This window comes from Macaca mulatta, chromosome 12 (assembly GCF_049350105.2).
Source record: "Macaca mulatta isolate MMU2019108-1 chromosome 12, T2T-MMU8v2.0, whole genome shotgun sequence".
In the NCBI taxonomy this organism is placed as follows: domain Eukaryota; kingdom Metazoa; phylum Chordata; class Mammalia; order Primates; family Cercopithecidae; genus Macaca; species Macaca mulatta.
In genome coordinates, this window is record NC_133417.1 from 6203887 (window position 1) to 6215565 (window position 11679).

The following is an 11679-nucleotide window of genomic DNA, read 5'->3' on the forward strand; positions in this document are numbered from 1 at the left end:
AGGTAGTATGCTTATATATTAAGATAAAAATGGTCTTCTAAAGTTTATTAATTCTAATATAACCTTTATTTTTTCGTGTAGACATATCTTTCTGATTCCCAGGATAATTTAAACAATTAATTCTAAGCAACTATTAACTTAGTTCTAGATTGGGATATCTATTTATGCATTTGAAGCTTTAGATATGTATTTCAAATCAGAAATGTGTGCTGGTCATGGAAAGTTGTGACTTAGAGCCTCAGGTAAGTTTTTTTTCATGTGAACATACTGCTTCCAATTGTTGTTATGCCCAGAGCGACAATTAATAAATACCCTTGGAACTGAGTGATTAACTGCAAATATCACAATAAATCTTCTTAGCGGGCATGATAATTAAACATATTTAGTCCTTGCTGTGACCTAAGAAAGGAATTCTTTTCATTAAATGTTTAATGTCTCACCCTGTTCATACAGCCGGAGTTACTGATTCAGTTTGATGTGAATTCAGTCTTATAGAAGACCCATCATTATAACCTGCACTTATGCTTCCTATAGTATTGGAACTTCCAACTTGTATACAAAATAGATATGCTTCATATTCTTAAAAAACACAAGAAATCTCCCTTTATTCATAATAAACACAGAATTAGGTGTTCTATTAAACTGAACAATAGAACTCACTGGGAGTGACCGCATAAACTATATCACGAATTATCCAAGTGTCTGGAAAGGTCAGTGGGCCATTTCGCTCCACGCTGTGCCATGAGCCAACCACGAGGGTTGTCAGTGACTCACTGCGTGGGTCACCCAGGGCACGTGGTGCTGAGGCTGTCAAAGAGCAAGACGGGGCTGCATCTAAACTCAGGCCTCTGCTAAGTGTCCGAACTCAGGCAAGATGTTAAAGACTTTAGAGACGTTTCCTTTTCTATGATTGGGGTTGTAACACTCACCCTGTCAGGTTCTCGTGTGCGTTGACAAGGCCGGCACGTGACACACCAGGGGCAGAGCTGGACAGGAACCTTCTTCCTCAGACATCAGGATCCTCATGAGCATCAACAAAATAAAGAGATCAGGAGAGCAGGAGAGCAGGAGAGCGGGGAAGCAGGGGAGCAGGGGAGCAGGGCATCTCCAGCTGTGTCAGGACTGCAGCAGGGACTCAGCAACAATCAGTCTCTTTCTCTTGTTTCATCCAAATCATATATGTAAAAAATAGGTGGGGTTATCATGGATGTTTATATTGATTCCTGGGATCAGACAAATATACCTTTCCTTGTCATGTTGTTTTCTCTTCCCAGATAGTTTGAAGAGCTTCGTTTTGGACTTGATATTCCTGGAGTGCATTTTTTTTTCTAATTAGTTCAGTATTGACCCTGAGCCATCACCCCTCCAGAGTGGCAGGACATTCCACTCCACCATTGTTGGGGTGCCACAATTTCACTACTAATCAAAGGCTCCTTGGTTGCTGAAAAATGAGAGACGTACCTCTAATAATCAGTCTAGATTGTCACTGCTCACTTCCTCATTTTCCAATTCCACAGGGGCCCCCCAAAGCCCGGAAGGTCTCATTTCGGACGTCTTATAGACCATGGGAACCAGGAAACACTGGGAACCCTAGGGCCAGCACCCACCTCATTTGCACCCTGTCTCTGTTTCCATCACCCTCTAGGTATTGCCACAGAGCAGTGTTGGGACCCACTGGAGATCTGACTGCTCCCAGTCTGGGAAACTGCCTTCTCTCCCTCCACTGATATCATATTTCTACTTTCCACCCCACAGAAATCCTTGAACGAATCACAAAAGGGATTGGTAGTTACCTGGTGTGAAGCAGAGCTGAGCCAAAGGATGAAGCAATATTGCAATGGACTCTGTCATTGATATCACTAGTTTGCAAATCTGTTACCACTATGGTCAAATTTTTATATTCACTTTAAAATTATAACTCATTCTGCTCATTGTATTCAAGGCAACATCTACTCTAAAATATACTCCGGCATTAATTTATGCTTTTCTGTTTACAAATGAGAATTCATAAGTAAATTGAGGGAGCAATTACATATTTTTTAACTGAAGGCAAAACAGAAGACATATACACATACATCAGTGAAACAAAACAGAGAGCCCAGAAACAGACTGAAATACAGCCAGCTGATCTCTGACAAAGGAGCAAAGGCAATTCAATGGAGAGAGGAGAGTCTTTTTAACAAATGGTGCTGGAACAAATGGACATCCATGTGCAAAAAAAAAAAAAAAAAAAAAAAAGAATCTATAAACAGACCTTACACCTTTTACAAAAGTTAATGCAAAGTAGATATTAGATCAATATATGAAATGCAAAATTTTCAAACTCCTAGAAGATAACATAAGGAAAAACTCTAGATAACTTTGGATTTGGAGATTCTTTTCGATACAACACCAAAAGCATTATCCACGAAGAAAAATATTGGGAAGTTGACTTTTAACATAAAAAAACTTTAGTTTTGTGAAAGATACTGTTAAGAGAATAAAAAGACAAATCAGAGACTGTGAGAAAATATTTGCAAAATATATCTAAGGATTCATATCTGAAATATGCAAAGAACCCTTAAAACTCAATAAGAAAACAAACAACTCAATTAAAAATGGGCAAAAGCTGAACAGATATGCAGATGGAAATTAAGCATATGAAAAGATGCTCTGTATAATGTGTTATTAGGAATTGCCAATTAAGACAACAGTAAGATACCACTACACACCTATTAGAATGGCCAAAATCCACAAGACCAAAAACGCCAAATGCTGGTGAGGATGTGGAGCAAAAGAAACTCGCATTCATTGCTGTGGGCATTATGTGACATTTTGGAAAAGGGAAAATTACATAGATAGCAAAATGATCAGTGGTTGACAGGGGTTGGGGAGAGGAAAGGATGGATGGGCAGAGAGCCTTGGCTGTTTAGGGCAGTGAGACCACTGTGTGCGATTTCACAACGGTGGACCCACGACAGTGTGCAAATGCCCACACCCATTGAATGCAGACCACAAAAAGGTATTAATTACATAAACCATAAACTTTCATAATGAAATAAATGTTTTTTAAAAGAAGATAGTGTTGTTCAGTTACTGTCTACTTTCTGAAATGGAGATGGTGGAGTGCTTCCATGGTTGTGAGGATAAAAATAGATTAGAGAATGTAATAACTAAAATAGGTGTGTAAACATTGTTAAACTATTTTATTCTCATTTTAAAAACATGCCTTAAATATATTTGTTATGCTTTACAATTGAGCAAGTAGTGCAAACACATTAATATAATTCTCCTCTAGCTCCACTCAGAAGTCAGGACTGCAGGGCTTCAGTGCAGGACCGCACGGCTCCACTTGCACCTGCCAAATGCAACAACCTCTTTCAGTGTCATTAAAATATTTCAATAGGAGGATTGAGTTTAGATCCAACCTGTGTTTTCTCCCCTGGAAAAAAAGGTTTTTTTGAAACAAAGAAGGTCTTTACCGTCTTCATCTGAAATGCTGAGGCATCTGCAATGTCTGCTGTAAGTGACACCAGGCTCTCCTCTGAAATCTAGCAATGGGAAAATAGACTGTAGGTTCTGCTTTCAGAAAGGGGGGAATCAGAACTAAGTCAAAATGCCATGTCCTCATTCATAAACATCTTATTTTACAAATTCCACAGGTTTAGTTATTTTGGGATTAATATGGGCCTATTTTAAAGTGCATTTATTAATTTAGCACGAATTGTTCAAATGCATTCTGGATCCTGAGCTGACATCCAGCAATGCTGAGTGTGTGCCTGTGTGAGTCACCAGCACTGATGAGCCTCAGGTTATTGTATTTATAAAATGAAGGGGCTTAGGCTTGCTCTGATTTTTTAAAAACCATTTTTAACAGTAAAAACTGTTTTTCTTGCTACATAAAAATGTACAAGAAAAACTCAAACATTACCAATGATAAATTATAATTTTATTAATATAAATATTTTTGTGACCTCAATTTATATGACTTAGTTATTATAAAAGAAATAAGCAAGGCCAGGCGCGGTGGCTCAAGCCTGTAATCCCAGCACTTTGGGAGGCCGAGACGGGCGGATCATGAGGTCAGGAGCTCGAGACCATCCTGGCTAACACGGTGAAACCCCGTCTCTACTAAAAAAGTACAAAAAAACTAGCCGGACGAGGTGGCGGGCGCCTGTAGTCCCAGCTACTCGGGAGGCTGAGGTAGGAGAATGGGGTGAACCCGGGAGGTGGAGCTTGCCGTGAGCAGAGATGGGGCCACTGCACTTCAGCCTGGGCGACAGAGCGAGACTCCGTCTCAAAAAAAAAAAAAAAAGAAAGAAATAAGCAATATGAGGTGGCCATTACCATCCTTTCCCATTTTATTTTGTTGCTATTGATTTATTTTATATGTTATTGATAAATCTTGATGTATACAGAAATGTAGTTTCAAAGAATAATAATTTTTAACAAATCTTGACTTGTAATTTCAAGAAGCTTTCAAAAAATTCTTGCAATTACTTTTTAAAGATTCTAGAACACTTTTCTATGTCTTAAAGCTAAATAACTACAAAGAGCTAACTCTTCTCACATCCCATATTATAAACATGTAAGTCACAAAGGAAACAGACAAAATCATAAAACACATGCATGAACAAATGGGCCTTGGCTCACATTTACTTGGATCTGGCAATGCACCTGGGTTACTGTACTATTTTTGTGTGTAATTTTACATGAGTGGACTGTTGTCAAAATAAAAATTGTCTACAATCTCTATTCAGTGGTATATTTGCACAAATGGTAAACATATACATAGAGATAATGAGAGAAATTTATTTCAAGGCTTACAAGAAGACAGGTTAAGTTGAGACATTTAACTGTTTCATTAATGCTACCTTTGATGATGCACTTGTATGGGCATGGTATTTAAATGTATTATTAAAACTTTCAAATGCTCAATGTTACAGATGGAATTATTAGAGAAAGTACTAACTTATATCCTCTTTGTGTGTGCTTTGGAGGCACCAGGAAATCATAAAGCAGCCCTTTTCCCATCTATTTCCTGAAGGCCAAGCTGTGCTTTTGCAGATTAGGTCTTTCTGTAACACACACACACACACACACACACACACACACACAAACTCACACAATATAGCCTTTAGGGGTTTAAAGGAGGAAAAGAGAATTTGCCTGGATAACTTTCACCTAGGTATTTTCTAGGGAGATCTAGAATCATCTAAGGGTTAAGTTAAGCTGGACTAGCCAATGGGAAAACAAAATGAGGATGCCGGGGAGATGTTCCCAGAACAGCAGCATTCCTAATGGGCTAGGCCCTAGTCACATGCAGTTCCCCAGATGTGGTTGGTGTGGCCAAGGTTCCGGCATGTGATGGCTGCCTTCCTGGCACTTCTTGTGCTGAGAGGAGCATCCCCTCCCCACTGCCAGGGCAGTGGTCCTCTCACCCCCTTCAGAGCCAGCAGTCAGCAGTCACAGGAAAAGTAGTGAGACAGGATGGTGAGGAGCATGAAGTGCCACCATCCCAGCCTCCAGTGTCTGGCACAGAATATGACAAGGAACTTCCGTGAACTGGAATCTTCCACATCTCGATACATGGGAGTTTCTGCTAGATATAATTTGGCTTATAAAAAGAAAGAAATATTGCCTTCTTGCATGTAAATATTGTAGAAGAGTTAATGATTGTAACCTGGATGTTTTACAATCTGAGATGCTATTAAATCAACATCCATCACAAAACTATTGATAATTTTTTAGAACAGAAGAGATCTCATCATATGAAATGCAGTGGATCAATTGTAAGATGCAGGCTAACTCCAGAATAAGTAAAGCATGGAAAAAAAATCTGTCTTAGAATGGAAAAATACGGTGGTGAAACTAATTTTAACTAGAATTTAAATGCAACATTTGAGGATATGAAGCCCGCAACTCATTTTGAAAACTACTGGCTCAGACAACCTCAGCGATAGGAAACCTCTGAAAGATCATTAATCTAATCATAATTTTCTGTGCCTTTGCCTGAGAGTCTATCTGAAAGTGGTGCAGTTTTTACAGAAGAGGAATAACGTGTCCCAAACTGGGAACCCTTTACAGGTCACCATTAGTGTGGTGCTTCACTGTGGAGTTTTGGTCAGCAGAGGGCTCCAGGGACTGCTGGGGAAGGCCAGGACATGGAAAAGGGCCTAGAGCCAGGGTTACCTGGGAGAGAGTGGATCCATTTTGCCAAGCACCTGAGGACCATGCCATACAGGACCCTCTCAAAATCACTCGTACACTATGTGGGAACAAAGGATAAGAGAAATTAATGTGTACTTAGCATGTGAGAGCCGAAATTCACAGTCAGCCTCAGCAAAGAAATCCATACAGAAGGATGAAGTGCACATTGTGAGACAAAGAACACCCAATTATAAGATAGAAAATCTCAGTTCTGGAAAATTCCTGAACCTGTTTGCCCATTCATGAAAGAGGAATAGTGATACTACCTTCTCCACCTTTTTTCTAACACAGCTGCACATTTATTTCAGGCCCACAGCTAAGTGTTTAATAGGAATAATGTGGAAATATAAGGTCATTACTCTTGCACAAAAGGTTCAAGAAAACTGAGAAAGATCTAAAAATGCTGAAAGGAATGACTTTTCAAAGTACAACATCTTAATTTACATAGAGAGAAATAATTTTGTCTCAAAGATTTGGCCACATCGTAAATGCAGCACTGAAGAGTAGTTAAGCTATTTCTTCAAAGAAAATATATCAAAATTAAATCTGTACTTTTTGAGTGTGAATTATAATACACAAATCTGGTGCAATATATTTAAAACAAAGCAGAGATTAATTAATTAATTAATGGTTCCCCCATCACCCTTTTCATAAAACTCAGTAACTTAGTGCCTTAAGATGTTCAAATTGTCCCCAAAAGTTGAGATACTAGATATTTTTAAAACCCTCTCTGAAGCTTTGTTATTTTAGCTTCAGTTGGAAGAAGCAGCTTCCAACTTAAAGATGGTAGACCAAATACTGACCCAGTTGTTTCCTTTCCCTCCCAAGAAACCATGATGGTTATCCATCACGTAGAGAGAGCAGCAGAGACAAAAAAGTGATTTGATGGCCTCGCAGCCTTGAGAAGGAGCATCATCTGTGGACCTTCCTGGGGGTGAGGGGCGGAGAAGTGAGGCAGGCATCAGAAAACAGGAGGGTTGATTAAAATCTGTACATTAACAGTCAACTCTTATTATCCTCTCTCACTGATGCCTGCACCCCACCCCTCAGGTAACCAGTGAGTAGAACACCGACAACCAACAGCAAGCACCTGCCTTCCAGAGAGGAGAGAAGTTTTTCTCCAGAGAAAGGAAACCATCTAAACCAAAGACATCACTTACTAACATGTGGAAACCCTATCGACTCCCAGAAAAAAAACCCTCTAGACGAGCCTTTTACTAATGATAACAGACTCCTTTCTTCTTCTTCCTGTGTCACTATTAAATGTGAACAATGAAGAATCACCAGACATTTAAGGGAAACCAATCCCAATGGGAAAAAAGACCAACCCGGCAGGTGGAGTGATTGTTGAGAAACTAACATCGTAGCAAAATAAGAAATAAGAGTATTATATCATCATTCACTTAGCGGCACTGTCTGGGGTTTCACTATACAAATATATCACTTTGATATAGTTTTTTGTTTTCGTTTTTGTTTTTGTTTTTTGTCAGAGTCTCACTCTGTTGCCCAGACTGGAGTACAGTGATGCAATCTCAGCTCACTGCAACCTTCGTCTCCCGGGTTCAAGTGGTTCTCCTGCCAATTTTTGTATTTTAAGTAGAGACAGGATTTCACCATGTTGGCCAGGCTGGTCTCAAACTCCTGACCTCAGGGGATCTGCCCACCTTGGCCTCCCAAAGTGCTGGCACTATAGGCATGAGCCACCATGCCTGGCCTGATAGAGTTTTAACTATTAGAAGAAACCATAGGAAGCTACCATTCAAATAGATCAAACATCAGCAACATATTAAAATACCAGCAATTTCACACGTGCAAGTGTTTTTTTTAAAAAAAAGAGAGAACAGAATTGATTCAATTTCTAGGCCAGCAACCAAGGAAAAAGCAAAGAATGAAAGATTTTATCATCGCATAATAATAGCAAGATCTTACGTTTCTATTGAGCTTTGAAGATTACAGTCCAGGCGCGGTGGTTCACATCTGTAATTCCAGCACTTTGGGAGGCCGAGTTGGGTGAATCACAAGGCCAGGAGTTCAATACCAGCCTGGTCAATATGGTGAAACCCCATCTCTACTAAAAATACAAAAATTAGCCAAGTGTGGTGGCAGGCACCTGTAGTCCCAGCTACTTGGGAGGTTGAGACGGGAAAATCGCTTGAACCCAGGAGGCGGAGGTTGCAGTGAGCCAAGGTCACTCACGCCACTGAACCCCAGCCTCGTGACAGAGTGAGACTCAGTCTCAAACAAACAAACAACAACAACAAAGATTACAAAACACATCAATATACATTGTCTTGTTTGATCTTTAAACAATCCTATAATTGTAATTAATATATCAGAAAATTGTAACTCTTGAGAAATCCAGGATGACATAAATGAAGCCTAAACACAGCTTTAATTTGCCAAGTAATGGGTGGAGAAGGGATCGGAAGTCAGGCTGACTGACCCCACGTCCTCTCCTTCCATTACTTAAAAGAAGTCAGCCAGGATGAAAGCTTGGGAAGGACCTGAGATAAAGGCAGTGGGAAAAGAGCACTGTCAAGGATGAACTATAAACAGAAGTAAAAGAAGGAACACCTTAAATACTAAAATATATGTCCACAAAGTTGGGAGTTGTATGAAGCCGTGTAATTAGAGAACATCATGTTGACGGCAGACTCTTGACCTAGAGGAAAACGTTCACGACACTGACTCCAAGAAGGATAAACTTGAAGGATTCCAGATGTGAGGCAGTCAAACTCTCACTTGGAAGCACTGTACAAATGTTCATGTTAAGAACTGAAATGAATTTATACCCACATAAAACTACATGTAGGGATAGGCTTACTTTGTAAGATGTTTCTGGACCCTACATTAGCAGCTGTACACACTTACACAACACAAACACAGGCCAGCCTGTCACCTGGGCAGCTCGAGGGTTAGCCTGGACAGGGCGATGACAGTCTCCCCCGAACCCTTCCTTCTCGTCCGTGACTGAATCCTATTCACATGCTACAAGGACCATATGCTTGTGGAATCCAACTCAGCTCCCTTTAGAACCAAAGGATGCCTCTGTGACACATGCAGAAATGACTTCCTTTTCATTTTCGTTCAGTTTGTAGGAAGAGAACAGCTGCAAGAGAGAGAAAGAAAATGTACACAGTGGCTCGGTGGAGACGGCACCTGAAGAGCAACTTTCGTATTTAGCCCCAACAGTTTACAAACATTCATGCAGTAATTAAAGATATTCCCCAAAACCAGGAAACACAATTGAGTCAGTTTCTGTTAGTGAGCATCACACTGCGACCCTGGGTCCAGATGTCCTTGGAAAAGATCAGAGACATAACACAATTGAGTCAGCTTCTGTTAGTGAGCATCACGCTGCAACCCTGGGGTCAGATCTACCTGGAAAAGTCAGAGACAAAACACATCACGGCCTCTGTTTATGCAGCTTACTGAAGTTTACACGGAATCCCCATGCCCTCCCTGCGTTTAAGCCTTCTATGCAAATGACAGAGACTCTCACTAGAGAAGGAGTAGTAGATTCTTGTCTAGTTCCGTGAGTCAACACCTGCATTGTCTCACTCTCCATGTTGACGGCTGCAGAGGACTTTCCATTCTCGGCCCCCACTGCCTCCAGAAACACCGTTTTTACATTGCCATAGCTAATGTTAACACCTCCTAGAATAAAGGGGGAGTCACGACTGAGGGTCAGTTCTGGTTCAGACTCTGGAGTGAGGGCATTATTCTTTTTGCATATAATGCAGTGACTCCACATTGCACCAGTGGCTTGGTAAAAAAAGACAAAATTTCTGGGGAATTAGTGTTGATTATTTTTAGATATCATAACCTTGGCTTTATGGACACCTTATATTAAACAGATCTCACTTGCCAAATGCCACAGGATGCAGGCCGACAGACAGGCTCCGAGGGCTCTTGTGAGCTGGAACTGCCATATAAGCAAAATCACAAGAGAGAGAGAACACTGCCCACGTCCAACACAGCATAGCCACCCTGAAAGCCTCACCCTTTCTTTTAGAAATGTGTTTAGATTTTATACACTTTTGCTAGATTTTCTTATGTAAGCTTTATGTACTGAAAGGTCTTAAGGATTTTTAAATGTTGAGTAAAATGTTCACGAGTATAGTTTATATATATATATATATATGTATATGAAACAAACATATATATATGTATATGAAACAAATATATATATATAAACATATATATATATATATGTATATGAAACAAACCTGTCATATAATTTATTTTCTTTAAAAACAAGGCCCTGGCTGGGTGCGGTGGCTCACGCCTGTAATCCCAGCACTTTGGGAGGCTGGGGCGGGCAAATCACGAGGTCAGGAGTTCGAGACCAGCCTGGCCAACATGGTGAAACCCCGTCTCTACTAAAAATACAAAAAATTAGCTGGGCATAGTGGCAGGCACCTGTAATTTCAGCTACTTTGGAGGCTAAGGCAGGAGAATCACTTGAACTCGGGAGGTGGAGGTTGCAGTGAGCCAAGATCATGCCACAGCACTTCGGCCTGGGTGACAGAGTGAGACTCCATCTCAAAACAAAAAACAAAAAACAAGACCCTTATACAAATTACCCTTGGAACTTTTATTTAGAATTTAAGGTCATTTGGGGCTTAGTGTCATGTAAACAAAATTCTCCCAATTGCTAGGGTCCTCTTGGGGTGCTGCATTCCTGTAAGCCATGATCATGCCAGAAAAACAGACCCTTCTCCATCTAGGAACTCAAATGCCAAGGGTGATGCCAGATCAACTTTCATTACTGACTCATAAATTCCTAAATTCAGTGTATCACAGAAAAACAGACATACCCTTAACAGTTTAACCTGACAAAGTTCTGAAATACTTCCGTTGTAATAAAAGTTGTGAAAAGGCTATCTTACTAGAGATCTCTAACTCAGAGAAGAAAGTGAAGGCTGGGCACAGTGGCTCATGCCTGTAACCCAGCACTTTGGGAGGCGGAGGCAGGTGGATTACTCGATGTCAGGAGTTTGAGAGAAGCCTGGAAAACATGGTGAAGCCCTGTTGCTACCAAAAATAAAAAAAATAGCTGGGCATGGTGGTGTGTGTCTATAATCCCAGCTACTCGGGAGGCTGAGGCAGGAGAATGGCTTGAACCCTAACCTGAAACCAAACACGAACCCTAACCCGAACCCGAACCCTAACTCTAAACCTAACCCAAAACAGAACCTGAACGCTAACTCAAATCTTAACCCTAACATAGAACCAAACCCTAACCTAACCCAACCCTAACCCTAACCACTAACCCTAGCCTTAGCCCTAACACTAACCCTAACCCAACCCTAACACTAACCCTACAGCTAACCCAACCCTAATCCACCCCAACCCTAAACCCTAACCTTGACCCCGACCTCGAACCCGACCCTGACGCCTAATCCTGACCGTAACCTCTAACCCTGACCCTAACCCTCATCCCTAACCCCAAACCCAACCCCAAATCCAACTCCTAACTCCTAACCC

At 40.7% G+C, this 11679-nt stretch overlaps 1 pseudogene across 1 annotated transcript in view; it reads right to left on the reverse strand.

Annotated features, from left to right (window-relative positions):
• LOC114671292 (large ribosomal subunit protein uL23 pseudogene) overlaps positions 1-2237 on the reverse strand; it is a 34473-nt pseudogene extending 32236 nt beyond the window's left edge. Inside the window, exon 1 of the transcript XR_013401925.1 lies at positions 930-2237. The product of XR_013401925.1 is annotated as a large ribosomal subunit protein uL23 pseudogene (transcript). The remainder of the gene's footprint in view (positions 1-929) is intronic.
• Positions 2238-11679: the final 9442 nt, after the last annotated feature.